The 26,186-nt window shown below is 41.7% G+C and overlaps 1 long non-coding RNA gene across 1 annotated transcript in view; it reads left to right on the top strand.

Moving 5' to 3' along the window:
- The first annotated feature begins 829 nt into the window (after positions 1 to 829).
- Positions 830 to 26,186, top strand: part of LOC307197115 — a 47,306-nt gene continuing 21,949 nt past the window's right edge. Inside the window, exon 1 of the long non-coding RNA XR_013831326.1 lies at positions 830 to 1,508. This is a non-coding gene — a long non-coding RNA (uncharacterized lncRNA). The remainder of the gene's footprint in view (positions 1,509 to 26,186) is intronic.

The raw sequence follows: 26,186 nt of genomic DNA, 5'->3' as shown, positions 1-26,186 counted from the left end.
GTACTTTGCTGCTTCATTCATGTTGGGCTTGGCCATGTGGATTTTCTCTGACCATGGGAGGTGGGCAGATGTGATGCAAGCAAAGGTTTAAACTGTACTTGCACAGTTGAGTTTGTTTTGTTGCTCCTACCATCATGAGAAGAGTGAACCCCAAGTGGCCCACTGGTCCAAGGAAGGTGATAGAAATGTGACCTGGACCCAGTCTGCAGCTTGGAGCCAAGCCCATTGGAACCCAGCCCACACCAGCTTGACTCCTAGATGCATGAGTGAGAATAAATGATTGTGTTTTGCCTCTGAGTTTTGGAGCAGTTACACAGCTTTATTGTGGCAATAGTAGACTGATACATGCCCCATTACCCAGAAGCATCTGGCTTAAAAGAGAGCTGTATAGCCTACTGGGAGGCAGTTATGACACCCTGCGAGGTGTGATAGACAGTGTTGGGTGCAATCTCCCCCACAGTGGAATGCATATTATTATTTTTTTGTATGTTTGTTGGTTTCAAACAATTCTCCAGGTATTTTCGTTTCTGTGAAGGAGTTGAAATGTCTGTGACCCACACTGAGGCCAGTAGGCAGAAATCTTTACTGTTCTTTGCGCAAGGGAAGGACAACCTCTCCTAACACCAGTGAGGACCACAGGAAATGGAAGTGGGAGAAGGGAACACAGCTCCAGGGCTACTGCAGGCCAGCCCCTCTGCCCACTACCCTCAGCCTCTACCCCCAGTAATAAAAACAAAGTGGTCGGGTCGCACCTCCTCTTTCCCAGGGCGGTTCTCTCCTCATTTACCCACAGCCGGCATTGAACTTGCCTCTGCTCTGTGCCTGGTAGGTGGCCCATACATGTCACCACCGGATTGTAGGTAAGAGGCCATCCTGGCATCCTTCCAGAGCACTTAGCACAGAGCCTTGCTCTCAGTAAGTGATTGGTATCATTCTGTTGGGGGGACAATCTCGTTTAGTCCAGCCTCCCTCCGGAAGCAGAACTTCCCTTACAGCATCGCGGAAGGGGTCACTTCCAAGAACAAACTGAAGTTTGACGGTGCTCATGAGTGCATGAATAAATGAATGAATTCAGTGAATGGCATTGCTCTTTTCTCCTCATCTGACTGTGGCCTGCTGGGAGCACCCTCGTCTAGCGGTCCTCGATGTTTCGGCCCCACGCCCAGTCAGGGTTGTTCTAGTCTCGGCGGACGTCCCCTTCGCTCAAGCGAAGTCGCGGTCCTAACACTGTAATGGCCCCCGAGGGCCACCGTAGCTGGCCGCCGACTTGCGCTTAAAGCCCGCGCTGGCGGCGGCGCCATTTTGTCTCCGGGCACTTCCGCGTGTGCGCACCTGGTCCTGCTTTTCCGGCTGCGCGCGCATCTCTCAGTTGTGGGCAGGCCGGACCTCGAGCGATGCTTTCAGCGTTTCATCTCCGAGCAAAGTCACAGGCGTCTTTAGAGCTTTGTCAGGCACTCAGTTATTTGCTCCTCAAAACAGTTTCGGAGAGAGAAGAGGCAGAAATCACTGTAAGCGCCTCTCAGGCACCTTTCCCCATCCCGGGGCCGGGAACGGGGGTGGGGGGGTGGGTGCTGGGAGGAGAGGCCTAGTGTTTGCTTCATTAGCAAATTGGTCAAGCAATCAAAAAAAGAAAATCTCAGTAATAGTTAAAACCGGTTTGAAATTGCAGACAAAAAGTGGGTTATCATTACGGTGAAACTATTAATTTACGGAACTGAAAACGTAACTTGTAGAGTGAAATGTAAACACTTAGGTTTGCTTGTTAATTTATTTCAGTGATTCTCAGGCTCCTTCACGTTCGTCAACTGCTAGCTTTATCTATAATTTCTCCCTTAAAAAGTGAGTGAAATTGTTTTAAAGTCCTGCTGTCCTTTAAGGAGGGTAAATAATGGGGCTCTGAAGCCAGATACCCTAGGACACAGGGCTCTTACGTTCTGCCTCGGCGACCCTGGTCGGGTTCCTTAACCTCTCTGAGCCACGGGATTTTCGACTGTAAAATGCTAATCATCCTCTGGAAAGGTTGCCTTTGTGAGGTTGGTATGAGGTTAAGTTATACAGAAATGCTTAGTGTGTGCTTGGTATCTAGGGAGTCTTCTGAATTAGGGCACAAATGATATCGATAGTTAATCATGGTTCTTTTGTTCCACGATCCTGCATAATCACACTTTCAAGCCTTCAAGCTGCTGAGGGCTTCTGGGCCCGCCCCATCCCCTGCCCCGCCCTCCTTCGCCCCCAGTGAATTCAAAGTATCTCAGACCCTGGAGATCCTTTCCACTGCCCCACTTCTCAGGAAATGACCCATCTCTTGCTTCAAGCCATTAAATAGGAGCCTTCTGAAGGTCTTTCCTCAAAACTCAAACTTTTCAGCCTCAACACCCATCCTTACCTTCTAGTACCATGTAAGTACGGTTGACCCTTGAACAACACGAGTTTGAACTGATAGGTGGATTTTTTTCAATTAATAGATACTGCAGTACTACACACCTGAGATTAGTTGAATCTGCAGATGGTTGATTATAAGGTTGTATTTGGATTTTCTGCCGAGTGGGTGCTCCTGACACACCTCCCCCTCCCCAGCCAATGTGTTCAGGGCTCAGCTGTGATATCATTCCTCCTGTGTTCTGGATCCTCCTTAGTTCTGCATTCTAATTTCTACACTTCAACCAGGGCCAACACTTAGAAACATAAATCCCATCATTTCATTCTCCAGCTCCCCCTGCAGGTTCACCGGGCTGCGTGTGCTCTGGCTGCTTGTTGCTTTCTGAAAGCACAATTCACAGTAGCCAGGGGTAGTTTCTTTGAATTGTCCTGGGTACAGTGTGGGATTTGGGGTAGCCTTAAAGGAAGGTGAAGGCAGAGTTAAATGAAAGGAGCTGGGGAAGCTTTCAAAGCAGAGTGAATTGTGTTCGCTGAAAGCAATGAGGGAGACCTTCTCCAGGTGATTTTGAAGAGCAATCATGGTATCAGTTTAGCAGGAGTTGAGGCTTCTAGAGGCCCAGCTAATGATATCTTGGTTTATGGGGTGTTTTGTTGTTGTTTGCTGTTGGAGCAGATCAAAGTGAAGGTATTTTCACCCAAAGCCACAAAATCCTAAGAAATATCCTAGTCTTGGATAAACCCAGTAAACTGAAAAGAGCTCTTCTGGTCCACATTTACTCAAGGTGTTTACAATGGTGAAATTCTGATGCAAATTTTCCAAAAACTTGAACCATAACTCTACTTTTATAAATAGTCCTTAGTGTTATCTCTGTTAAACTCTTCAATAAGCATGCACTTTTATGTCAGTCACACAAAATTTAAATGAGGAAGCTGAAGGTAGGTGAGCATTCCAAAGTGACTGGTAACAGGAAGCCTCGTGTAGGATTTCCATAGACTGGCTTACTCATTATGCAGCAGGGCTCAGCATCCATTTTGTAACGAACCTGCAAGATGACTCCCATTTGGCAAATTGACCTCTAATCTAAAGGTTGATTCTTATCACTTGGGAGAATTGATTCCTGATGAGAAATGCTAGACAATGGAACCGTCCCTCGTTGGCCTCACAGTCCAGATCCAATATCTTTAATCCCTTGGTGGAAAAAAACAGAAACATTCCCTGGCTTGTGACAGCACCTCGGGAATGATTGCTGTTGTTGAACAGCATCAGGGGCCAAAGGAACATTGATCGTCTCTCCAACTGGAGATCATAGGCAGGTTATCTGGAGTGAGTAACATATCCTGAATTTGGCAGGAGCACCCTGGGTTTTTAACCACCATAGTTGGTTGGGAGGTTTGGATTTCTCTCCATGTTAGAATTTCCCTTCCTCTTATGTTTATTGTAAACAGCTGCATTATAATTTGATTCAAGTTTGTTTTTTGTTGTTGTTGTTGTTTTTGCGGTACGCGGGCCTCTCACTGTTGTGGCCTCTCCCGTTGCGGACGGAGCACAGGCTCCGGACGCGCAGGCTCAGCGGCCATGGCTCACGGGCCCAGCCGCTCCGCGGCATGTGGGATCCTCCCGGACCGGGGCACGAACCCGTGTCCCCTGCATCGGCAGGCGGACTCTCAACCACTGGGCCACCAGGGAAGCCCGATTCAAGTTTTGCGGCCAGGGAATTCCCTGGTGGTCCAGTGGTTAGGACTTTGCGCGTCCACTGCAGGGGACACAGGTTCCATCCCAGGTCAGGGAACTAAGATCCTGCAAGCCGCGCAGCCAAAAAAAGAAAAAAAAACGGGAGTTTTGAGGCCAAATTTCCTTTCTGTTTTTTTTTTTTGCCGTGCTGCTCGGCTTGTGGGATCTTAGTTCCCCAACCAGGGATTGAAACCCGGGCCCTTGACAGTGAGAGTGTGCAGTCCTAACCACTGGACTGCCAGGGAATTCCCGAGGCCACATTTCTGATAATTTAAAAACTATGAGAGTTATTTCTTCCTATGCATCTTACTGCTGAGCTCATCTTAGCTGATACTGGGTGGCACAGAAGCAAATCTATACTGGTCTTTGAATCTGGAACATTCTCTCAGATTTTATTGGTGCTACCCCATATTTGACATGACCTTAAGATGTTAGTCAGATTCTTCTGAGGTCAAAGAAAACATATGTACATATACATGGCCTAACAGAACACTGCTCTCAGTCTATAACCATGAACAGGAAGCCACCATGTCTTTGGATTCCCAGTCACCCAAGGGAGCAGAGTAAACAGCTGAGGGTTGCTGGTCTAGTGAGGAATTTGTGGGCTAGGGAAATCCTTTGAGAGGATTTGTAACTTAAGCAGGAAAAATATCAACTCAAACTACCCTTTTTTGGCTTAAATGTCATTTCTATTGTTATTTAATTTTTGGAGTAGATAATATATATTCATATGGTTCAAAACTTTTAAAAAATGTTAAAAACATGAAAAAATAATTCACTTTTAAAAGTCTCCCCACTTTGCTTTTTTTTTTTCTTTAAAACAGCTTCTTTTGAGGTACACATACAGTAAGCCCCCTACATACCAACGACTTCCGTTCTGAGAGCATGTTCATAAGTCCAGTTTGTTCGTAAGTCCAACAAAGTTAGCCTAGGTACACAACACAATCGGCTATATGTTAATACTAGTTTACTGTAATAGGTTTATAATACTTTTCACAGAAATAATACATAAAAAACAAACACAAAAAATAAAAACATTTTGAGTCTTACAGTACAGTACCTTGAAAAGTATAGTAGTACAGTACAACAGCTGGCATACAGGGGCTGACATCGAGTGAGCAGGCAAGAAGAGTTACTGACTGGAGGAGGGAGAGGAGGTGGGAGGTGGTAGAGCTGAAGTATCATCAGCAGTAGGAGAAAGCTGCAGTTTCACTCACGCCTGACTGATGGGCCGCACGTTCACATTTTTGAAAGGTCACAACTTGAAGGTTCGTATGTAGGGGACTTACTGTATTTAAAGTGTGCAATTTTATATTTTTTAACATGTCATATACCTATTAAACCATCACCACAATCAAGATAGTAAACAGATTCGTCACCCCCAAAAGTTTTCTCGTGCCTCTTTTAACCCTTCCTCATGCACTTCCCTAAGGACTAACGATGTTGAGCATCTGTTCTTGAGCTGTTTTGCCATATGTGTTAGCTCCCCCCGCCCCTGGTATTATTGAGGTGTAATTGACATACAGAACTGTGTAAGTTTAAGGTGTACAGCATGATGATTTGACTTACATATATAGTGAAATGATTACCACATTAAGTTTAGTTAACATCCATCATCTCATATCAATATAAAATAAAGGAAAAATTTTTTTCCTTGTGATGAGAACCCTTAGGATTTATGCTCTTAACAACTTATGTATATATATTTATCATACAACTTACATATATATTTATCATGCATATAGTCATCATGCATCCCTAGTACTTAGTTATCTTATAAGTGGAAGTTTGTGCCTTTTGACCACCTTCATCCAGTTTCTCCCACCCTTCTCCACCTCTGATAACCACAGATCTGATCACTTTTTCCATGATTTTGGCTATTTTTTTAGATTCCACGTATAAGTAAGATCATCTCATATTTGTCTTCCTCTCCCTGATTTATTTCACTTAGCATAATGCCCTCAAGGGCCATCTGTGTTGTCACAAATAGCAGGATTTCCTCGTTTCTTACACTAGTATTCCATTGTGTGTATATAGCACAGCTTCTTTATCCATTCATCCATTGATGGATACTTAGGTTGTTTCCATGTCTTGGCTACTGTAAATAATGCTGTTGTGAACATGGAGATGCAGATATCACTTTCACATGTTTTTGTTTTCTTCAGGTATATTCCCAGAAGTGGGATGTCTGGATCATATGGTAGTTCTGTTTTTAATGGTTTGAGGAACTCCATATTGTTTAACATAGTGGCTGAAACAATTTATAATCCCACCAATGTGCACAAGGGTTCCCTTTTCTTTGTATCCTGGCAACATTTGTTATCTTTTGTCTTTTTTTTTTTTTTTTTTTTTTTTTTTGTGGTACGTGGGCCTCTAACTGTTGTGGCCTCTCCTGTTGCGGAGCACAGGCTCCGGACACGCAGGCTCAGCGGCCATGGCTCACAGGCCCAGCCGCTCCGCAGCATGTGGGATCTTCCCGGACCAGGGCACGAACCCGTGTCCCCTGCATCGGCAGGCGGACTCTCAACCACTGCGCCACCAGGGAAGCCCATCTTTTGTCTTTTTGATGCTAGCCATCCTGACAGGAGTGAGGTGATATCTCATTGTGGTTTTGATTTGGATTTCTCTAGTGATTAGTGATATTGAGCGTCGTCATGTACCTGTTGGCCATTCGTATATCTTCTTTGGACAAGTATGTATTCAAGTTCTTTGCCCATTTTTAAATTGGATTCTTATTTTTTGTGCATATGAGTTCCCTGTGTATTTTGGATATTAGCCCCTTTTCAGATAAATGGTTTGCAAATGCTTCTTCCCATTCCAAAGGTTATCTTTTAATTTTGTTGACTTCTTTCTTTTGCTGTGCAGCTTTCTGATTTGATGTAGTTCCATTTGTTTATCTTTTATTTTGTTGCTTGTGCTTTAGGTGTCATATTTTAAAAAATCATTGCCAAGATCCATGTCGAGGAGCTTTTTTTCTGTGTTCTGCTAGGAGGTTTATGGTTTCAGGTCTTACATTTAGGTCTTTGATCCATTTGGAATTAATTTTTGTGAGTGGTGTAAGATAAGGGTGGAATTTCATTCTTCTCCATGTGGATACCCAATTTTTACCATTTATTGCAGAGACACTATTTTCTCCATTGAGTATTATTGGCTTCCTTGTCAAATATTATCTGACCATATATACTTGGGTTTATTTCTGGGCTCTTGATTCTGTTCCATTAGTCTATTTATCTGTTTTTATGCCAGTACCATACTGTTGATTCCTGTAGTTTTGTAAGTATAGCTTGAAATCAGGAAAGTGATACCAGCCGCTTTGTCCTTTTTTCTCAGGATTGCTTTGGCTATTCAGAGTCTTTTGTGCTTCCATATAAATTTTAGCATTGGTTTTTCTACTTCTGTAAAAAATGCCATTGGAATCTTGATAGGAATTGCATCAAATCTCTAGATGGCTTTTGGTAGTGTTGACACTGCAGCAATATTCTTCACATCCATGAACACAGGATACCTTTCCATTTATTTGTGTTGTCTTTGATTTCTTTCTTTCATCAGTGTCTTGTAGTTTTCAGAGTAGAGATCTTTCACCTCCTTGGTTAAATTCACTGCTAAATATGCTATTGTTTTTGAAGCTCCTGTAAATGGAATAATTTTCTTTCTTTTTCAGATAATTTATTATAATAGAGATGCTACTGATTTTTCAATGTTAATGTTGTATTCTACAACTTTACTGGATTCATTGATTAGATTTAACAGGTTATTTTTGATAGAGTCTTTAGGATTTTCTTCTTTTTTTGAATTTCTGAATTTTATTTTATATATTTTTTTATACAACAGGTTCTTATTAGTCATCAGTTTTATACACATCAGTGTATACATGTCAATCCCAATCGCCCAATTCAGCACACCACCACCCCCACTCCACCACGGTTTTCCCCCTTTGGTGTGCATATGTTTGTTCTCTACATCTGTGGCTCAATTTCTGCCCTGCAAACCAGTTCATCTGTACCATTTTTCTAGGTTCCACATACATGCGTTAACATACGATATTTGTTTTTCTCTTTCTGACTTCACTCTGTATGGCAGTCTCTAGATCCATCCACGTCTCAACAAATGACTCAATTTTGTTCCTTTTTATGGCTGAGTAATATTCCATTCTATATATGTACCACAACTTCTTTATCCATTTGTCTGTCGATGGGCATTTAGGTTACTTCCATGACCTGGCTATTGTAAATAGTGCTGCAATGAACATTGGGGTGCATGTGTCTTTTGGAATTATGGTTTTCTCTGGGTATATGCCCAGTAGTGGGATTGCTGGATCACATGGTAATTCTATTTTTAGTTTTTTAAGGAACTTCCATACTGTTCTCCATAGTGGCTATATCAATTTACATTCCCACCAACAGTGCAAGAGGGTTCCCTTTTCTCCACACCCTCTCCAGCATTTGTTGTTTGCAGATTTTCTGATGTTGCCCATTCTAACTGGTGTGGGGTGATACCTCATTGTAGTTTTGAGTTGCATTTCTCTAATAATTAGTGATGTTGAACAGCTTTTCATGTGCTTCTTGGCCATCTGTATGTCTTCTTTGGAGAGATAACTATTTAGGTCTTCTGCCCATTTTTGATTGGGTTGTTTGTTTCTTTAATATTGAGCTGCATGAGCTGTTTATATATTTTGGAGATTAATCTTTTGTCTGTTGATTCATTTGCAAATATTTTCTCCTATTCTGAGGGTTGTCTTTTGATCTTGTTTATGGTTTCCTTTGCTGTGCAAAAGCTTTGAAGTTTCATTAGGTCCCATTTGTTTATTTTTATTTCCATTACTCCAGGAGGTGGATCAAAAAAGATCTTGCTGTGGTTTATGTCAGAGTGTTCTTCCTGTGTTTTCCTCTAAGAGTTTTATAGTGTCCACTCTTACATTTAGGTCTCAAATCCATTTTGAATTTATTTTTGTGTATGGTGTTAGGGAGTGTTCCAATTTCATTCTTTTACATGTAGCTGTCCAGTTTTCCTACTACCACTTATTGAAGAGGCTGTCTTTTCTCCATTGTATATCTTTGCCTCCTTTGTCATAGATTAGTTGACCATAGGTGTGTGGGTTTATCTCTGGGCTTTCTATCTTGTTCCATTGATCTTTGTTTCTGTTTTTGTGCCAGTACCGTATTGCCTCGATTACTGTAGCTTTGTAGTATAGTCTGAAGTCAGGGAGTCTGATTCCTCCAGCTCCGTTTTTTCCCTCAAGACTGCTTTGGCTGTTCGGGGTTTTTTGTGTCTCCATACAAATTTTAAGATGATTTGTTCTAGTTCTGTAAAAAATGCTATTGGTAATTTGATAGGGATTGCTTTGAATCTGTAGATTGCTTTGGGTAGTATAGTCATTTTCACAGTATTAATTCTTCCAATCCAAGAACATGGTATATCTCTCCATCTGTTGGTATCATCTTTAATTTCTTTCACCAGTGTCTTATGGTTTTCGGCATACAGGTTTTTTATCTCCCTAGGTAGGTTTATTCCTAGGTATTTTATTCTTTTTGTTGCAATGGTAAATGGGAATGTTTCCATAATTTCTGTTTCAGATTTTTCATCATTAGTGTATAGGAATGCAAGAGATTTCTGTGCATTAATTTTGTATCTTGCAACTTTACCAAATTCACTGATTAGCTCTAGTAATTTTCTGGTGGCATTTTTAGGATTCTCTCTATATAGTATCATGTCATCTGCACACAGTGACAGTTTTACTTCTTCTTTCCCAATTTGTGTTCCTTGTATTTCTTTTTCTTCTCTGATTGCTGTGGCTAGGACTTCCAAAGCTATGTTGAATAATAGCGGTGCAAGTGGACATCCTTGTCTTGTTCCTGATCTTAGAGGAAATGCTTTCAGTTTTTCTTGATTGAGAATGATGTTTGCTGTGGGTTTGTCGTGTATTGCCTTTATTATGTTGAGGTAGGTTCCCTCTGTGCCTACTTTCTGGAGAGTTTTTTATCATAAATGGGTGTTGAATATTGTCAAAAGTTTTTCCTGCATCTATTGAGATGATCATGTGGTTTTTATTTTTCAGTTTGTTAATATGGTGTATCACATTGATTGATTTGTGTATACTGAAGAATCCTTGCATCCCTGGGATAAATCCCACTTGATCGTGGTGTATGATCCTTTTAATGTGTTGTTGGATTCTGTTTCCTAGTATTTTTTTTCGGTACACGGCCCTCTCCCGCCGCGGAGCACAGGCTCTGGACGCGCAGGCTCAGTGGCCATGGCTCACGGGCCCAGCCGCTCCGCGGCATGTGGGATCCTCCCGGACTGGGGCATGAACCCACGTCCCTTGCATCGTCAGGTGGACTCTCAACCACTGCGCCACCAGGGAAGCCCTGTTTGCTAGTATTTTGTTGAGGATTTTTGCATCTATATTCATCATTGATATTGGTCTGTAATTTTCTTTTTTTGTAGTATCTTTGTCTGGTTTTGGTATCAGGCTGATGCTGACCTCATAGAATGAGTTTGGGAGTGTTCCGTCCTCTGCAATATTGTGGAAGAGTTTGAGAGGGCTGGGCGTTAGCTCTTCTCTAAATGTTTGATAGAATTCACCTGTGAAGCCATCTGGTCCTGCACTTTTGTTTGTTGGGAGATTTTTAATCACAGTTTCAATTTCATTACTTGTGATTGGTCTGTTCATATTTTGTTTCTTCCTGGTTCAGTCTTGGAAGGTTATACCTTTCTAATAATTTGTCCATTTCTTCCACATTGTCCGTTTTATTGGCACAGAGTTGCTTGTAGTAGTCTCTGAGGATGCTTTGTATTTCTGCGGTGTCTGTTGTAACTTCTCCTTTTTCATGTCTAATTTTTTTTTTTTTTGCGGTACACGGGCCTCTCAGTGTTGCGGCCTCTCCCATTGCGGAGCGCAGGCTCAGCGGCCATGGCTCCCGGGCCCAGCCGCTCCACGGCACATGGGATCCTCCCAGACTGGGGCATGAATCCATGTCCCCTGCATTGGCAGGTGGACTCTCAACCACTGCGCCACCAGGGAAGCCCTTGATGTCTAATTTTATTGAGTCCTCTTCCTCTTTTTCCTGATGAGTCTGGCTAATGGTTTATTAATTCTGTTTATCTTCTCAAAGAATCAGGTTTTAGTTTTATTGATCTTTGCTATTGTTTTCTTTGTTTCTATTTCATTTATTTCTGCTCTGATCTTTATGATTTCTTTCCTTCTGCTAACTTTGGGTTTTGTTTGTTCTTCTTTCTCTAGTTCCTTTAGGTATAAGGTTAGATTGTTTACTTGATATTTTTCTTGTTTCTTGAGGTAGGCTTGTATAGCTATAAATTTTTTTCTAGGAACTGCTTTTGCTGCATCCCATATGTTTTCAGACGTTGTGTTTTCATTGTCATTTGTGTCTAGGTATTTTTTGATTTCCTCCTTGATCTCTTTAGTGATCTCTTGGTTATTTAGTAACATATTGTTTAGTTTCCATGTGTTTGTGTTTTTTACCTTTTTTTCCCTGTAATTCATTTCTAATCTCATAGCGTTGTGGTCAGAAAGGATGCTTGATATGATTTAAATTTTCTTAAATTTACTGAGGCTTGATTGTGACCCAAGATGTGATCTATCCTAGAGGATGTTCCGTGCACACTTGAGAAGAAAGTGTAATCTGCTGGTTTTGGATGGAATGTCCTATAAATATCAATTAAATATCTGGCCTATTGTGTCATGTAAAGCTTCTGTTTCCGTATTTATATTTTCATTTTGGATGATCTGTCCATTGGTGTAAGTGAGGTGTTAAAGTCCCCCACTATTATTGTGTTACTGTTGATTTCCTCTTCTATAGCTGTTAGCAGTTGCCTTATGTATTGAGGTGCTCCTATGTTGGGTGCATATATATTTATAATTGTTATATATTCTTCTTGGATTGATCCCTTGATCATTATGTAGTGTCTTTCCTTGTTTCTTGTAACATTCTTTATTTTGAAGTCTGTTTTATCGGATGTGAGTATTGCTACTCCAGCTTTCTTTTGATTTCCATTTGCATCGAATATTTTTTTCCATCCCTTTACTTTCGGTCTGTATGTGTCTCTAGGTCTGATGTGGGTCTCTTGTAGACAGCATATATACAGGTCTTGTTTTTGTATCCTTTCAGTGAGCCTGTGTCTTTTGGTTGGAGCATTTATTCACTTTTTTTTTTTGGGGGGGGCTACGCAGGCCTCTCACTGTTGTGGCCTCTCCTGTTGTGGAGTACAGGCTCCGGACGCACAGGCTCAGCGACCATGGCTCCCGGGCCCAGCCGCTCTGCGTCATGTGGGATCCTCCCAGACCGGGGCACGAACCTGCGTCCCCTGCATCGCCAGGCGGACTCTCAACCACTGCGCCACCAGGGAAGCCCAAAAGTAATTATTGATATGTATGTTCGTATGACTATTTTCTTAATTGTTTTGGGTTTGTTTTTATAGGTCCTTTTCTTCTCTTGTGTTTCCCACTTAGAGAAGTTCCTTTAGCATTTGTTGTGGAGCTGGTTGGGTGGTGCTGAATTCTCTTAGCTTTCGCTTGTCTGTAAAGGATTTGATTTCTCCATCGAATCTGAATGAGATCCTTGGCAGGTACAGTAATCTTGGTTGTAGTTTCTTCCCTTTCATCACTTTAAATATATTATGCCACTCCCTTCTGGCTTGTAGAGTTTCTGCTGAGAAATCAGCTGTTAACCTTATGGGAGTTCCTTTCTATGTTATTTGTCATTTTTCCGTTGCTGCTTTCAACAAGTTTTCTTTGTTGTTAATTTTTGCCAATTTGATTACTCTGTGTCTCAGCGTGTTTCTTCTTGGGTTTATCCTGTATGGAACTCTATGTGTTTCCTGGACTTGGCTGGCTATTTCCTTTCCCATGTTAGGGAAGTTTTTGACTATAATGTCTTCAAATATTTTCTCCGGTCCTTTCTCTCTCTCTTCTCCTTCTGGAACCCCTATAATGCGAATGTTGTTGCGTTTAATGTTGTCCCAGAGGTCTCTTAGGCTGTTTTCATTTCTTTTCATTCTTTTTCTTTATAGTCTGTTCCACAGCAATGAATTCCACCATTCTGTCTTCCAGGTCACTTATCTGTTCTTTTGCCTCAGTTATTGATTTCTTCTCGTGTAGGAAGGAATTCCTACACTATTGATTCCTTCTAGTGTAGTTTTCATTTTAGTTATTGTATTGTTCATATCTGTTTGTTGTTTAATTCTTCTCGGTCTTTGTTAAACATTTCTTCATCTTGATCTTTGCCTCCATCCTTTTTCCGAGGTCCTGGATCATCTTCACTATCATTATTCTGAATCCTTTTTCTGGAAGGTTGCCCATCTCCACTTCATTTAGTTGTTTTTCTGGGGCTTTATCTTCTTCTTTCACCTGGTACATAGTCCACTGTCTTTTCATCTTGTCTATCTTTCTGTGAATATGGTTTTTGTTCCACAGGCTGCAGGATTTTAGTTTTTATTGCTTTTGCTGTCTGTTCTCTCGTGGATGAGGCTATCTAAGAGGCTTGATGGGAGGGACTGGTGGTGGGTAGAGCTGACTGTTGCTCTGGTGGGCAGAGCTCAGTAAAACTTTAATCCACTTGACTGTTGATGGGTGGTGCTGGGTTTCCTCCCTGTTGGTTGTTTGGCCTGAGGCAACCTAACACTGGAGCTTACCTGGGCACTTTGGTGGGGTAATGAGGGACCCTGGGAGGGCTTACGCCAGGGAGTACTTCCCAGCACTTCTGCTGCCAGTGTCTTTGTCCCCATGGTGAGCCACAGCCACCCCCCCCCCCCACCTCTGCAGGAGACCCTCCAACACTAGCAGGTAGGTCTGGTTCAGTCTCCTATCGGGAGACTGCTCCTTCCTCTTGGTCTCAATGTGCACACTCCTTTTGTGTGCCCTCCAAGAATGGAGTCCCTGTTTCCCGCAGTCCTGTCGAAGTCATGCAGTCAAATCCCGCTAGCCTTCAAAGTCTGGTTCTCTAGGAATTCCTCTTCCCGTTGCTGGACCCCTAGGTTGGGAAGCCTGATGTGGGGCTCAGAACTTTCACTGCAGTGGGTGGACTTCTGTGGTATAAGTGTTCTCCAGTTTGTGAGTCACCTGCCCAGCAGTTATGGGGTTTGCTTTTATTGTGATTGCATTGCTCCTACCGTCTCATGTGGCTCCTCCTTTGTCTTTGGTTGTGGGGTATCTTTTTTGGTGAGTTCCAGTGTCTTCCTGTTGATGATTGTTCAGCAGTTATGATTCCGGTGCTCTAGCAAGAGGGAGTGAGCGCATGTCCTCCTACTCCGCCATCTTGAACCAGTCTCCAGGATTTTCTATATATAAAAGCATTTCATCTGCAAATAGAAAATTTTACTTCGTCATTTCCAGTTCTGATGCCTCTCATTTCTTTTTATTGCTGATTGCTCTGGCTGAAACTTCCAGTAATATGTTGAATAGGAGTGCTGCGAGGGGCATCCTTGTTCCTTATCTTAGAGGAAAATCTTTTAACCTTTCACTATTGAGTATGGTATTAAATGTGGGCCTGATATAAATGGCCTTTATTATGTGGAGGGGTGTTCCTTCTGTACCTACTTTGTCGAGTTTTTATCATGAACAGATGTTGAATTTTGTCAAGTCCTTTCTCTGCATCTATGAAGATGATCACGTGTTTTTTCTTTCATTCTATTAATGTGTTGTATGGCATTGATTGATTTGCATATGTTGAACTGTCCTTGATCACAGGGATAAATCCTCCTTGGTCAGGGTGAATGATCTTTTAATGTGCGGCTGAATTTGGTTTGGTATTATTGAAAAATTTTGCATCTGTGTATGTCAGGGATATTGGCCTGTAGTTTTCTCTTCTTGTAGTCCTTTTCTGGGTTTGGTATCAGGGTACTGCTGGCCTCATAAAATGTGTTTGTGGTATTTCGTCCTCCTCGAGCTTTTGGAAAAGTCTGAGAAGGATTGGCATTAATTCTAATTTAAATGTTTGGTAAAATTCACCACTGAAGCCATCTGTCTGGTCTTGAGCTTTTTTCATTGGGAGATTTTTGATTACTGATTCAGTCTTCTTGCTAGTAATTGGTATGTTCAGATTTGCTATTTCTTTTTGATCCAGGCTTCGTAGGTTGTATGCATCTAAGAATTTTTCCATTTCTTTCAGGTTGCCCAGTTTTTCTACATACAGTTGTTCATAGTAGGCTCTTATGATCCTTTGTATCTCTGGGGTATCAGTTGTAATATTTCCTTTTCATTTATAATTTTGTTTATTTGGGCCCTCTTTTTTTCATTAGAATGGCTAAAGGTTTGTCAAGTTTATTGTTTCAAAGAACCAGCTATTTGTTCTTTTAATCTTTAAACATTTTTTTCTGCTGTTTTATTTATTTCTGATCTAATCATTATTTCTTCTGCTAAGTGTGATCTCAGTTTGTTCTTCTTTTTATAGATCCTTAAGTCATACAGTTGATTATTTAAAATCTTTATTGATGATTAATAAAGACATTTTATTACTATGAATTTTCCTCTTAGAACTGCTTATGCTGCATCCTGTGAGTTTTGGTGTGTTGTTTCCATTTTCATTTGTCTAAAGATACTTTTTAAATTTTCCCTTTAATTTCTTCTTTGATCCATTGGTTGTTGAGGAGAGTGTTGTTTAATTTCCATTGTATTTGTGAATTTTTCAGTTTTCCTCCTATTGTTAATTTCTCGTCTCATACCATTGTGGCCAGAGAAGTTGGTGCAGTTGTAACTTTTGGAATTTGCCAAGGATTGCTTTGTGGCCTAACATATGGTCTATCCTAGAAAATGTTCCATATGAGTTTGAAAAGAATGTGTGTTCTTTTGTTGGATAGAATGTTTATGTCCATGGGGTTCATTTGATCGATAGTGTTGTTCAGATCTTTTTTTTTTAACATAAATTTATTTATTTTATTTCTTTATTTTTGGCTGTGTTGGGTCTTTGTTGCTGTGCACAGGCTTTCTCTAGTTGTGGTGAGCAGGGGCTACTCTTCGTTGTGGTGTATGGGCTTCTCATTGCAGTAGCTTCTTATTGTGGAGCATGGGCTCTAGGCGCGTGGGCTTCAGTATTTGTGGTGCGGGGGCTCAACAGCGTGGTCTCACTAGTTGTGGCACACGGGCTTAGTTATTCTGTGGCTTGTCTTCTCCCAGACCAGGGCTGAAACCCGTGTCCCCTGCAATGGCAGGCGGATTCTTAACCGCTGTACCATCAGGGAAGCCCTGGATCTGCTTTTTTAAAATTGATTCTCTGGATGATCTACCTGTTGTTGAGAGTATTAAAATCTCCAACTATATTGGATTGCCGTTTATTTGTCCTTTTTCTGTTAGTTTTTTTTTTTTTTTTTTTTTTTTTTTTTTGCGGTACGCGGGCCTCTCACTGCTGCGGCCTCTCCCGTTGCGGAGCACAGGCTCCGGACGTGCAGGCCCAGCGACCATGGCTCACGGGCCCAGCCGCTCCGCGGCATGTGGGATCTTCGCGGACCAGGGCACGAACCCGCGTCCCCTGCATCGGCAGGCGGACTCTCAACCACTGTGCCACCAGGGAAGCCCTTCTGTTAGTTTTTGCTTTATATATTTAGGTGCCCTGATGTTGGGTTATATAAATATTTACACTTGCTATATCTTCTTGATGGAGTGACACATTTATCATTATACAATGACCTTCTTTGTTTCTTTTTACCATTTTTACTTTAAAATTTACTTTGTCTGATATAACTATCGCTATCCCTGCTTTTTTAAAAATAAATTTTGGGGGTTTTTTTGTTTTGTTTTTGTTTGTTACCATTCTCTTGAAATACGTTTTTCTATTCCATCACACTCAGTCTATGCATGTCTCTAAGGCTAAAGTATTTGTATTGTAGGCAGCATATAATTGGGTCTTGGGTTTTTTGGTTTATTTGTTTTTAAAGCCATTCATTCATTCTGTGTCTTTGGATTGGAGAATTTAATCAATTTATATGTAAGGCAATTATTTATAGGTAAAGACTTACTATTACCATTTTGTTGATTATTTTCTGGCTGTTTTGTATATCCATCATTTCTAATTCTGCCTTTTTTGTGTGTGTTTTGGTAAGTTTTAGTATCAATATGCTTTAATTTTTTTTTTTTACATCTATATTGGAGTATGATTGCTTTACAATGGTGTGTTAGTTTCTGCTTTATAACAAAGTGAGTCATTTATACATATACATATGTTCCTATATCTCTTCCCTCTTGCCTCTCCCTCCCTCCCACCCTCCCTATCCCACCCCTCTAGGTGGTCACAAAGCACCGAGCTGATCTCCCTGTGCTATGCGGCTGCTTCCCACTAGCTATCTATTTTACGTTTGGTAGTGTATATATGTCCATGCCACTCTATTGCTTTGTCACAGCTTACCCTTCCCCCTCCCCATATCCTCAAGTCCATTCTCTAGTAGGTCTGTGTCTTTATTCCTGTCTTACCCCTAGGTTCTTCATGACATTTTTTTTCTTAAATTCCATATATATGTGTTAGCATACGGTATTTGTCTTTCTCTTTCTGACTTACTTCACTCTGTATGACAGACTCTAGGTCCATCCACCTCATTACAAATAGCTCAATATCGTTTCTTTTTATGGCTTAGTAATAGTCCATTGTATATATGTGCCACATCTTCTTTATCCATTCATCCGATGATGGACACTTAGGTTGTTTCTATCTCCTGGCTATTGTAAATAGAGCTGCAATGAACATTTTGGTACATGACTCTTTTTGAATTATGGTTTTCTCAGGATATATGCCCAGTAGTGGGATTGCTGGTCGTATGGTAGTTCTAGTTGTAGTTTTTTAAGGAACCTCTATACTGTTCTCCATAGTGGCTGTACCAATTCACATTCCTACCAGCAGTGCAAGAGTGTTCCCTTTTCTCCACACCCTCTCCAGCATTTATTGTTTCTAGATTTTTTGATGATGGCCATTCTGACTGGTGTGAGATGATATCTCATTGTAGTTTAGATTTGCATTTCTCTAATGATTAGTGATGTTGAGCATTCTTTCATGTATTTGTTGGCAGTCTGTATATCTTCTTTGGAGAAATGTCTATTTAGGTCTTCTGCCCATTTTTGGATTGGGTTGTTTGTTTTTTTGTTATTGAGCTGCATGAGCTGCTTGTAAATTTTGGAGATTAATCCTTTGTCAGTTGCTTCATTTGCAAATATTTTCTCCCATTCTGAGGTTGTCTTTTTGTCTTGTTTATGGTTTCCTTTGCTGTGCAAAAGCTTTGAAGTTTCATTAGGTCCCATTTGTTTATTTTTGTTTTTATTTCCATTTCTCTAGGAGGGGGGTCAAAAAGGATCTTGCTGTGATTTATGTCACAGAGTGTTCTGCCTATGTTTTCCTCTAAGCGTTTGATAGTTTCTGGCCTTACATTTAGGTCTTTAATCCATTTTGAGCTTATTTTTGTGTATGGTGTTAGGGAGTGATCTAATCTCATACTTCTACATGTACCTGTCCAGTTTTCCCAGCACCATTTATTGAAGAGGCTGTCCTTTCTCCACTGTACTTTGCTGCCTCCTTTATCAAAGATAAGGTGACCATATGTGCGTGGGATTATCTCTGGGCTTTCTATCCTGTTCCATTGATCTATCTTTCTGTTTTTGTGCCAGTACCATACTGTCTTGATTACTGTAGCTTTGTAGTATAGTCTGAGGTCAGGGAGCCTGATTCCTCCAGCTCCATTTTTCGTTCTCAAGATTGCTTTGGCTCTTCAGGGTCTTTTATGTTTCCATACAAATTGTGAAATTTTTTGTTCTAGTTCTGTGAAAAATGCCAGTGGTAGTTTGATAGGGATTGCATTGAATCTGTAGATTGCTTTGGGTAGTAGAGTTATTTCACAATATTGATTCTTCCAATCCAAGAACATGGTATATCTCTCCATCTATTTGTGTCATCTTTAATTTCTCTCATCAGTGTCTTATAATTTTCTGCATACTGGTCTTTTGTCTCATTAGGTAGGTTTATTCCTAGATATTTTAATCTTTTTGTTGAAATGGTAAATGGGAGTGTTTTCTTGATTTCACTTTCAGATTTTTCATCATTAGTGTATAGGAATGCCAGAGATTTCTGTGCATTAATTTTGTATCCTGCAGCTTTACCAGATTCATTGATTAGCTCTAGTAGTTTTCTGGTAGCATCTTTAGGATTCTCTATGTAGAGTATCATGTCATCTGCAAACAGTGACAGCTTTCCTTTTTCTTTTCTGATTTGGATTCCTTTTATTTCCTTTTCTTCTCTGATTGCTGTGGCTAAAATTTCCAAAACTATGTTGAATAAGAGTGGTGAGAGTGGGCAACCTTGTCTTGTTCCTGATCTTAGTGGAAATGCTTTCAGTTTTTCACCATTGAGGATGATGTTGGCTGTGGGTTTGTCATATATGGCCTTTATTATGTTGAGGAAAGTTCCCTCTATGCCTACTTTCTGCAGGGTTTTTATCATAAATGGGTGTTGAATTTTGTCAAAAGCTTTCTCTGCATCTATTGAGATGATCATATGGTTCTTCTCTTTCGGTTTGTTAATATGGTTTATCACATTGATTGATTTGCGTATACTGAAGAGTCCTTGCGTTCCTGGAATAAACCCCACTTGATCATGGTGTATGATCTTTTTAATGTGCTGTTGGATTCTGTTTGCTAGTATTTTGTTGAGCATTTTTGCATCTATGTTTATCAGTGATATTGGCCTGTAGTTTTCTTTCTTTGTGACATCCTTGTCTGGTTTTGGTATCAAGGTGATGGTGGCCTCATAGAACGAATTTGGGAGTGTTCCTCCCTCTGCTATATTTGGGAAGAGTTTGAGAAGGATAGGTGTTAGCTCTTCTCTAAATGTTTGATAGAATTCACCTGTGAAGCCATCTGGTCCTGGGCTTTTGTTGGAAGATTTTTAATCACAGTTTCAATTTCAGTGCTTGTGATTGGTCTGTTCATATTTTCTATTTCTTCCTGATTCAGTCTTGGCAGGTTGTGCATTTCTAAGAATTTGTCTGTTTCTTCCAGGTTGTCCATTTTATTGGCATAGAGTTGCTTGTAGGAATCTCTCATGATCTTTTGTATTTCTGCAGTGTCAGTTGTTACTTCTCCTTTTTCATTTCTAATTCTATTGATTTGAGTCTTCTCCCTTTTTTTTGATGAGTGTGGCTAATGGTTTATCAATTTTGTTTATCTTCTGAAAGAACCAGCTTTTAGTTTTATTCATCTTTGCTATCGTTTCCTTCATTTCTTTTTCATTTACTGCTGATCTGATTTTTATGATTTCTTTCCTTCTGCTAACTTCGGGGTTTTTTTGTTCTTCTTTCTCTAATTGCTTGAGGTGCAAGGTTAGGTTGTTTATTCGAGATGTTTCCTGTTTCTTAAGGTGGGCTTGTATTGCTATAAACTTCTCTCTTAGAACTGCTTTTGCTGCATCCCATAGGTTTTGGGTTGTCGTGTCTCCATTGTCATTTGTTTCTAGGTATTTTTTGATTTCCTCTTTGATTTCTAAAGTGATCACTTCATTATTAAGTAGTGTATTGTTTAGCCTCCATGTGTTTGTATTTTTTACAGATCTGTTCCTGTAATTGATATCTAGTTTCATAGCATTGTGGTCGGAAAAGATACTTGATACAATTTCAATTTTCTTAAATTTACCAAGACTTGATATGTGACCTAAGATATGATCTATCCTGGAGAATGTTCCATGAGCACTTGGGAAGAAAGTGTATTCTGTTGTTTTTGGATGGAGTGTCCTATAAATATCAATTAAGTCCATCTTGCTTAATGTATCATTTAAAGCTTGTGTTTCCTTATTTATTTTCATTTTGGATGATCTGTCCATTGGTGAAAGTGGGGTGTTAAACTCCCCTACTATGAATGTGTTACTGTCGATTTCCCCTTTTATGGCTGTTAGTATTTGCCGTATGTATTGAGGTGCTCCTATGTTGGGTGCATAAATATTTACAATTGTTATATCTTCTTCTTGGATCGATCCCTTTATCATTATGTAGTGTCCTTCTTTTTCTCTTGTAATAGTCTTTATTTTAAAGTCTGTTTTGTCTGATACGAGAATTGCTACTCCAGCTTTCTTTTGGTTTCCATTTGCATGGAATATCTTTTTCCATCCCCTTACTGTCAGTCTGTATGTGTCTATAGGTCTGAAGTGGGTCTCTTGTAGACAGCACATATATGGGTCTTGTTTTTGTATCCATTCAGCCAATCTGTGTCTTTTCGTGGGAGCATTTAGTCCATTTACATTTAAGGTAATTATCGATATGTATGTTCCTCTTCCCATTTTCTAAATTGTTTTGGGTTCGTTATTGTAGGTCTTTTCCTTCTCTTGTGTTTCTTGCCTAGAGAAGTTCCTTTAGCATTTGTTGTAAAGCTGGTTTGGTGGTGCTGAACTCTGTCAACTTTTGCTTGTCTGTAAAGGTTTTAATTTCTCCATCAAGTCTGAATGAGATCCTTGCTGGGTAGAGTAATCTTGGTTGCAGGTTTTTCCCCTTCATCACTTTAAATATGTCCTGCCACTCCCTTTTGGCTTGCAGAGTTTCTGCTGAAAGATCAGCTGTTAACCTTATGGGGATTCCCTTGTATGTTATTTGTTGTTTTTCCCTTGCTGCTTTTAATATGCTTTCTTTGTATTTAATTTTTTTTTAGGGTTTTTTTTTTTTTTTGTGGTATGCGGGCCTCTCACTGTTGTGGCCTCTCCCATTGTGGAGCACAGGCTCAGGACGCGCAGGCTCAGCGGCCATGGCTCACGGGCCCAGCCGCTCCACGGCATGTGGGATCTTCCCGGACCGGGGCACGAGCCCGTGTCCTGTGCATCAGCAGGTGGACTCCCAACCACTGCGCCACCAGGGAAGCCCTTGTATTTAATTTTTGACAGTTTGATTAATATGTGTCTTGCAGTATTTCTCCTTGGATTTATCCTGTATGGGACTCTCTGTGCTTCCTGGACTTGATTTACTATTTCCTTTCCCATACTAGGGAAGTTTTCAACTATAATCTCTTCAAATATTTTCTCAGTCCCTTTCTTTTTCTCTTCTTCTTCTGGAACCCCTATAATTTGAATGTTGGTGCGTTTAATGTTGTCCCAGAGGTCTCTGAGACTGTCCTCAGTTCTTTTCATTCTTCTTTCTTTATTCTGCTCTGTAGTAGTTATTTCCACTATTTTATCTTCCAGGTCACTGATCCGTTTTTCTGTCTCAGTTATTCTGCTATTGATCCCATCTAGAGTATTTTTAATTTCATTTATTGTGTTGTTCATCGTTGTTTGTTTCATCTTTAGTTCTTCTAGGTCCGTGTTAAATGTTTCTTGGATTTTGTCTATTCTATTTCCAAGATTTTGGATCATCTTTACTATCATTATTCTGAATTCTTTTTCAGGTAGACTGCCTATATCCTCTTCGTTTGTTAGGTCTGGTGGGTTTTTATCTTGCTCCGTCATCTTTGGTGTGTATTTCTGTCTTCTCATTTTGCTTATCTTACTGTGTTTGGGGTCTCCTTTTTGCAGGCTGCAAGTTCGTAGTTCCCGTTGATTTTGGTGTCTGTCCCCAGTGGCTAAGGTTGGTTCAGTGGGTTGTGTAGGCTTCCTGGTGGAGGGGACTAGTGCTTGTGTTCTGGTGGATGAGGCTGGATCTTGTCTCTCTGGTGGGCAGGTCCACGTCTGGTTGTATGTTTTGGGGTGTCTGTAGACTTATTATGATTTTAGGCAGCCTCTCTGCTAATGGGTGGGGTTGTGTTCCTGTTTTGCTAGTTGGTTTGGCATAGGGTGTCCAGCACTGTAGCTCGCTGGTCGTTGAGTGAGGTTGGGTGCTGGCGTTGAGGTGGAGATCTCTGGGAGATTTTCGCCATTTGATATTATGTGGAGCTGGGAGGTCTCTTGTGGACCAGTGTCCTGAAGTTGGCTCTCCCACCTCAGAGGCACAGCACTGACTCCTGGCTGCAGCACCAAGAGCCTTTCATCCACATGGCTCAGAATAAAAGGGAGTAGAGGGAGGGGGAGGGGGAGGGAGAAAGAAAGAACATAAGATAAAATAAAGTTATTAAAATAAAAAATAATTATTAAGAAAAAAAATTTTTTTAAAGAAAAAACGGACGGATAGAACCCTAGGACAAATGGTGGAAGCAAAGCTACACAGACAAAATTTCACACAGAAGCATACACATACACACTCACAAAAAGAGGAAAAGGGGAATAAATAATAAATCTTGCTCTCAAAGTCCACCTCCTCAATTTGGGATGATTCGTTGTCTCTTCGTTCCACAGATGCAGGGTACATCAAGTTGATTGTGGAGATGTAATCCACTGCTCCTGAGGCTGCTGGGAGAGATTTCCCTTTCTCTTCTTTGTTCTCGCAGCTCCCGGGGCTCAGCTTTGGATTTGGCCCTGCCTCTGCGTGGTCGCCGGAGGGCGTCTGTTCTTCGCTCAGACAGGACGGGGTTAAATTTAGGAGCTGCTGATTGGGGGCTCTGGCTCACTCAGGCTGCAGGGGAGGGAGGGGCACGGAGTGCGGGGCGGGCCTGCGGCGGCAGAGGCCAGAGTGACGTTGCACCAGCCTGAGGCGCGCCGTGCGTTCTTCTGGGGGAGTTGTCCCTAGGTTCCGGGCACCCGGCAGTGGCGGGCTGCACAGGCTCTCTGGAAGGGGGTGTGGATAGTGACCTGTGCTCGCACACAGGCTTCTTGGTGGCAGCAGCAGCAGCCTTGGCGTGTCATGCCTGTCTCCGGGGTCCGCGCTTTTAGCCGCGGCTCGCGCCCGTCTCTGGAGCTCCTTTAAGTGGCGCTCTTAATCCCCTCTCCTCGCGCACCAGGAAACAAAGAGGGAAGAAAAAGTCTCTTGCCTCTTCGGCAGGTCCAGGCTTTTTTCCGGACTCCCTTCCGGCTAGCCGTGGTGCACTAACCCCCTGCAGGCTGTGTTCACGCCGCCAACCCCAGTCCTCTCCCTGCGCTCCGTCCGAAGCCCGAGCCTCGGCTCCCAGCCCCGCAAGCCCTGGTGGGTGAGCCGACAAGCCTCTCGGGCTGGTGAGTGCTGGCCGGCACCGACCCTCTGTGCAGGAATCTCTCCACTTTTCCCGCTGCACCCCTGTGGCTGCGCTCTCCTCCGCAGCTCCGAAGCTTCCCCCTTCCGCCACCCGCAGTCTCCGCCCGCAAAGGGGCTTCCTAGTGTGTGGAAACCTTTCCTCCTTCACGGCTCCCTCCCACTGGTGCAGGTCCTGTCCTTATCCTGTTGTCTCTGTTTATTCATTTTTCTTTTGCCCTACCCAGGTACATGGGGACTTTCTTGCCTTTTGGGAGGTCTGAGGTCTTCTGCCAGCGTTCAATAGGTGTTCTGTAGGAGTTGTTCCTCGTGTAGATGTATTTCTGGTGTATCTGTGGGTCGGAAGGTGACCTCTGCGTCTTACTCTTCCGCCATCTTCCGCTCATCACCTGCTTTGACTTCTTTATCATGTTCTTTTGTTTAATACTACAGGATTTTTGCTTGTGAGTACTATGAAGCTTACATAAAATATCATTTTTTTTCTTTTTTGTTGCATTGGGTCTTCATTGCTGCGCATGGGCTTTCTCTAGTTGCAGTGTGTAGGTTTATCATTGGTGACTTATCTTGTTGCGGAGCACGGGCTCTGGTCACGCAGACTTGATAGCTGTGGCTCTTGGGCTTTAGAGCGCAGGCTCAGTAGTTGTGGCGCACGGGCCTAGTTGCTCCACAGCATGTGGAATCTTCCCATACCAGGCCTCGAACCCATGTCCCCTGCATTGGTAGGCAGATTCTTTTTTTTTTTTTTGCGGTACGTGGGCCTCTCACTGCTGTGGCCTCTCTCGTTGCGGAGCACAGGCTCCAGACGCGCAGGCCCAGCGGCCATGGCCCACGGGCCCAGCCGCTCCGCAGCATGCGGGATCCTCCCGGACCGGGGCACGAACCCGCGTCCCCTGCATCGGCAGGCGGACCCTCAACCACTGCGCCACCAGGGAAGCCCGGTAGGCAGATTCTTAATCACTGTGCCACCAGCGAAGTCCCATAAAATATCTTAAAGTTATAACACCCATTTTAAAGCTGATAACAACTTAGCTTCAGTAGCATTCCTAAACTTTACAATTTTTACTTCTCGCCCCCTCACAATTTAGGTTATTGATGTTACATTTTACATATTTTTTATATTGTGTGACCAACAGCATATTATTGTAGCTATGGTTATTTTTACTATTTGTTTAATGTATTTATTTATTTATGGCTGTGTTGGGTCTTCATTTCTGTGCATGGGCTTTCTCTAGTTGAGGCGAGCGGGGGCCACTCTTCATCACGGTGTGCCTATCGCGGCCTCTGTTGTTGCGGAGCACAGGCTCCAGATGCGCAGGCTCAGTAATTGTGGCTCACGGGCCCAGTTGCTCCGCAGCATGTAGGATCTTCCCAGACCAGGGCTCGAACCCATGTCCCCTGCATTGGCAGGCAGATTCTCAACCACTGCACCACCAGGGAAGCCCACTATATTTGTTTTTTAACTTTTAAACTAGAGTTGTAAGTGAATTTTGCACCACCTTTACCATATTACAAACTCTTTTTGTATGTATGTGTGTATGTGTGTGTGTATATATATATATATACCCCATTACCGGTGAGTTTTATGCTGCTTTATTATGTTTTTGTGATGTTAATTTGTGTCCTTTTACTTTAGCATTTCTTGTAAGACAGGTCTAGTGGTGAATGCCTTCACCTTTTGTTTGGAAAAGTCTTTCATCTCCTTTATTTCTTTTTTCTAAGTCTTTGTTTTAAATGGAAGGATAGTTAATTTACAATGTTGTGTTAGTTTCTGGTGTACAGAAAAGTGATTCAGTTTTTTGTATATATATACGAATATATATTTTTATGTATGTAAAACTATATATATAGTCTTTTTCATGTACTTTTCCTTTATAGTCTATTCCAAGATATTGAATATAGTTCCCTGTGCTATACAGTAGGACCTTGTTTTATCCACTTTATATGTAGTATTGTGTATCTGTTAATCTCAACCTCCTAATTTATCCCTCTCCCCCCTCCCTCCTCCCCTTTGGTAACCAAAAGTTTGTTTTCTATGTCTGTGCTTCTGTTTTGTAAATAAGTTCATTTGTATCTA

The sequence above is a fragment of the Stenella coeruleoalba genome (genome assembly GCF_951394435.1).
Source record: "Stenella coeruleoalba genome assembly, chromosome: 14".
NCBI classification, from domain to species: domain Eukaryota; kingdom Metazoa; phylum Chordata; class Mammalia; order Artiodactyla; family Delphinidae; genus Stenella; species Stenella coeruleoalba.
Note: the sequence above shows the minus strand (reverse complement) of the source record. Positions and strands in the feature narration are given on the sequence as shown.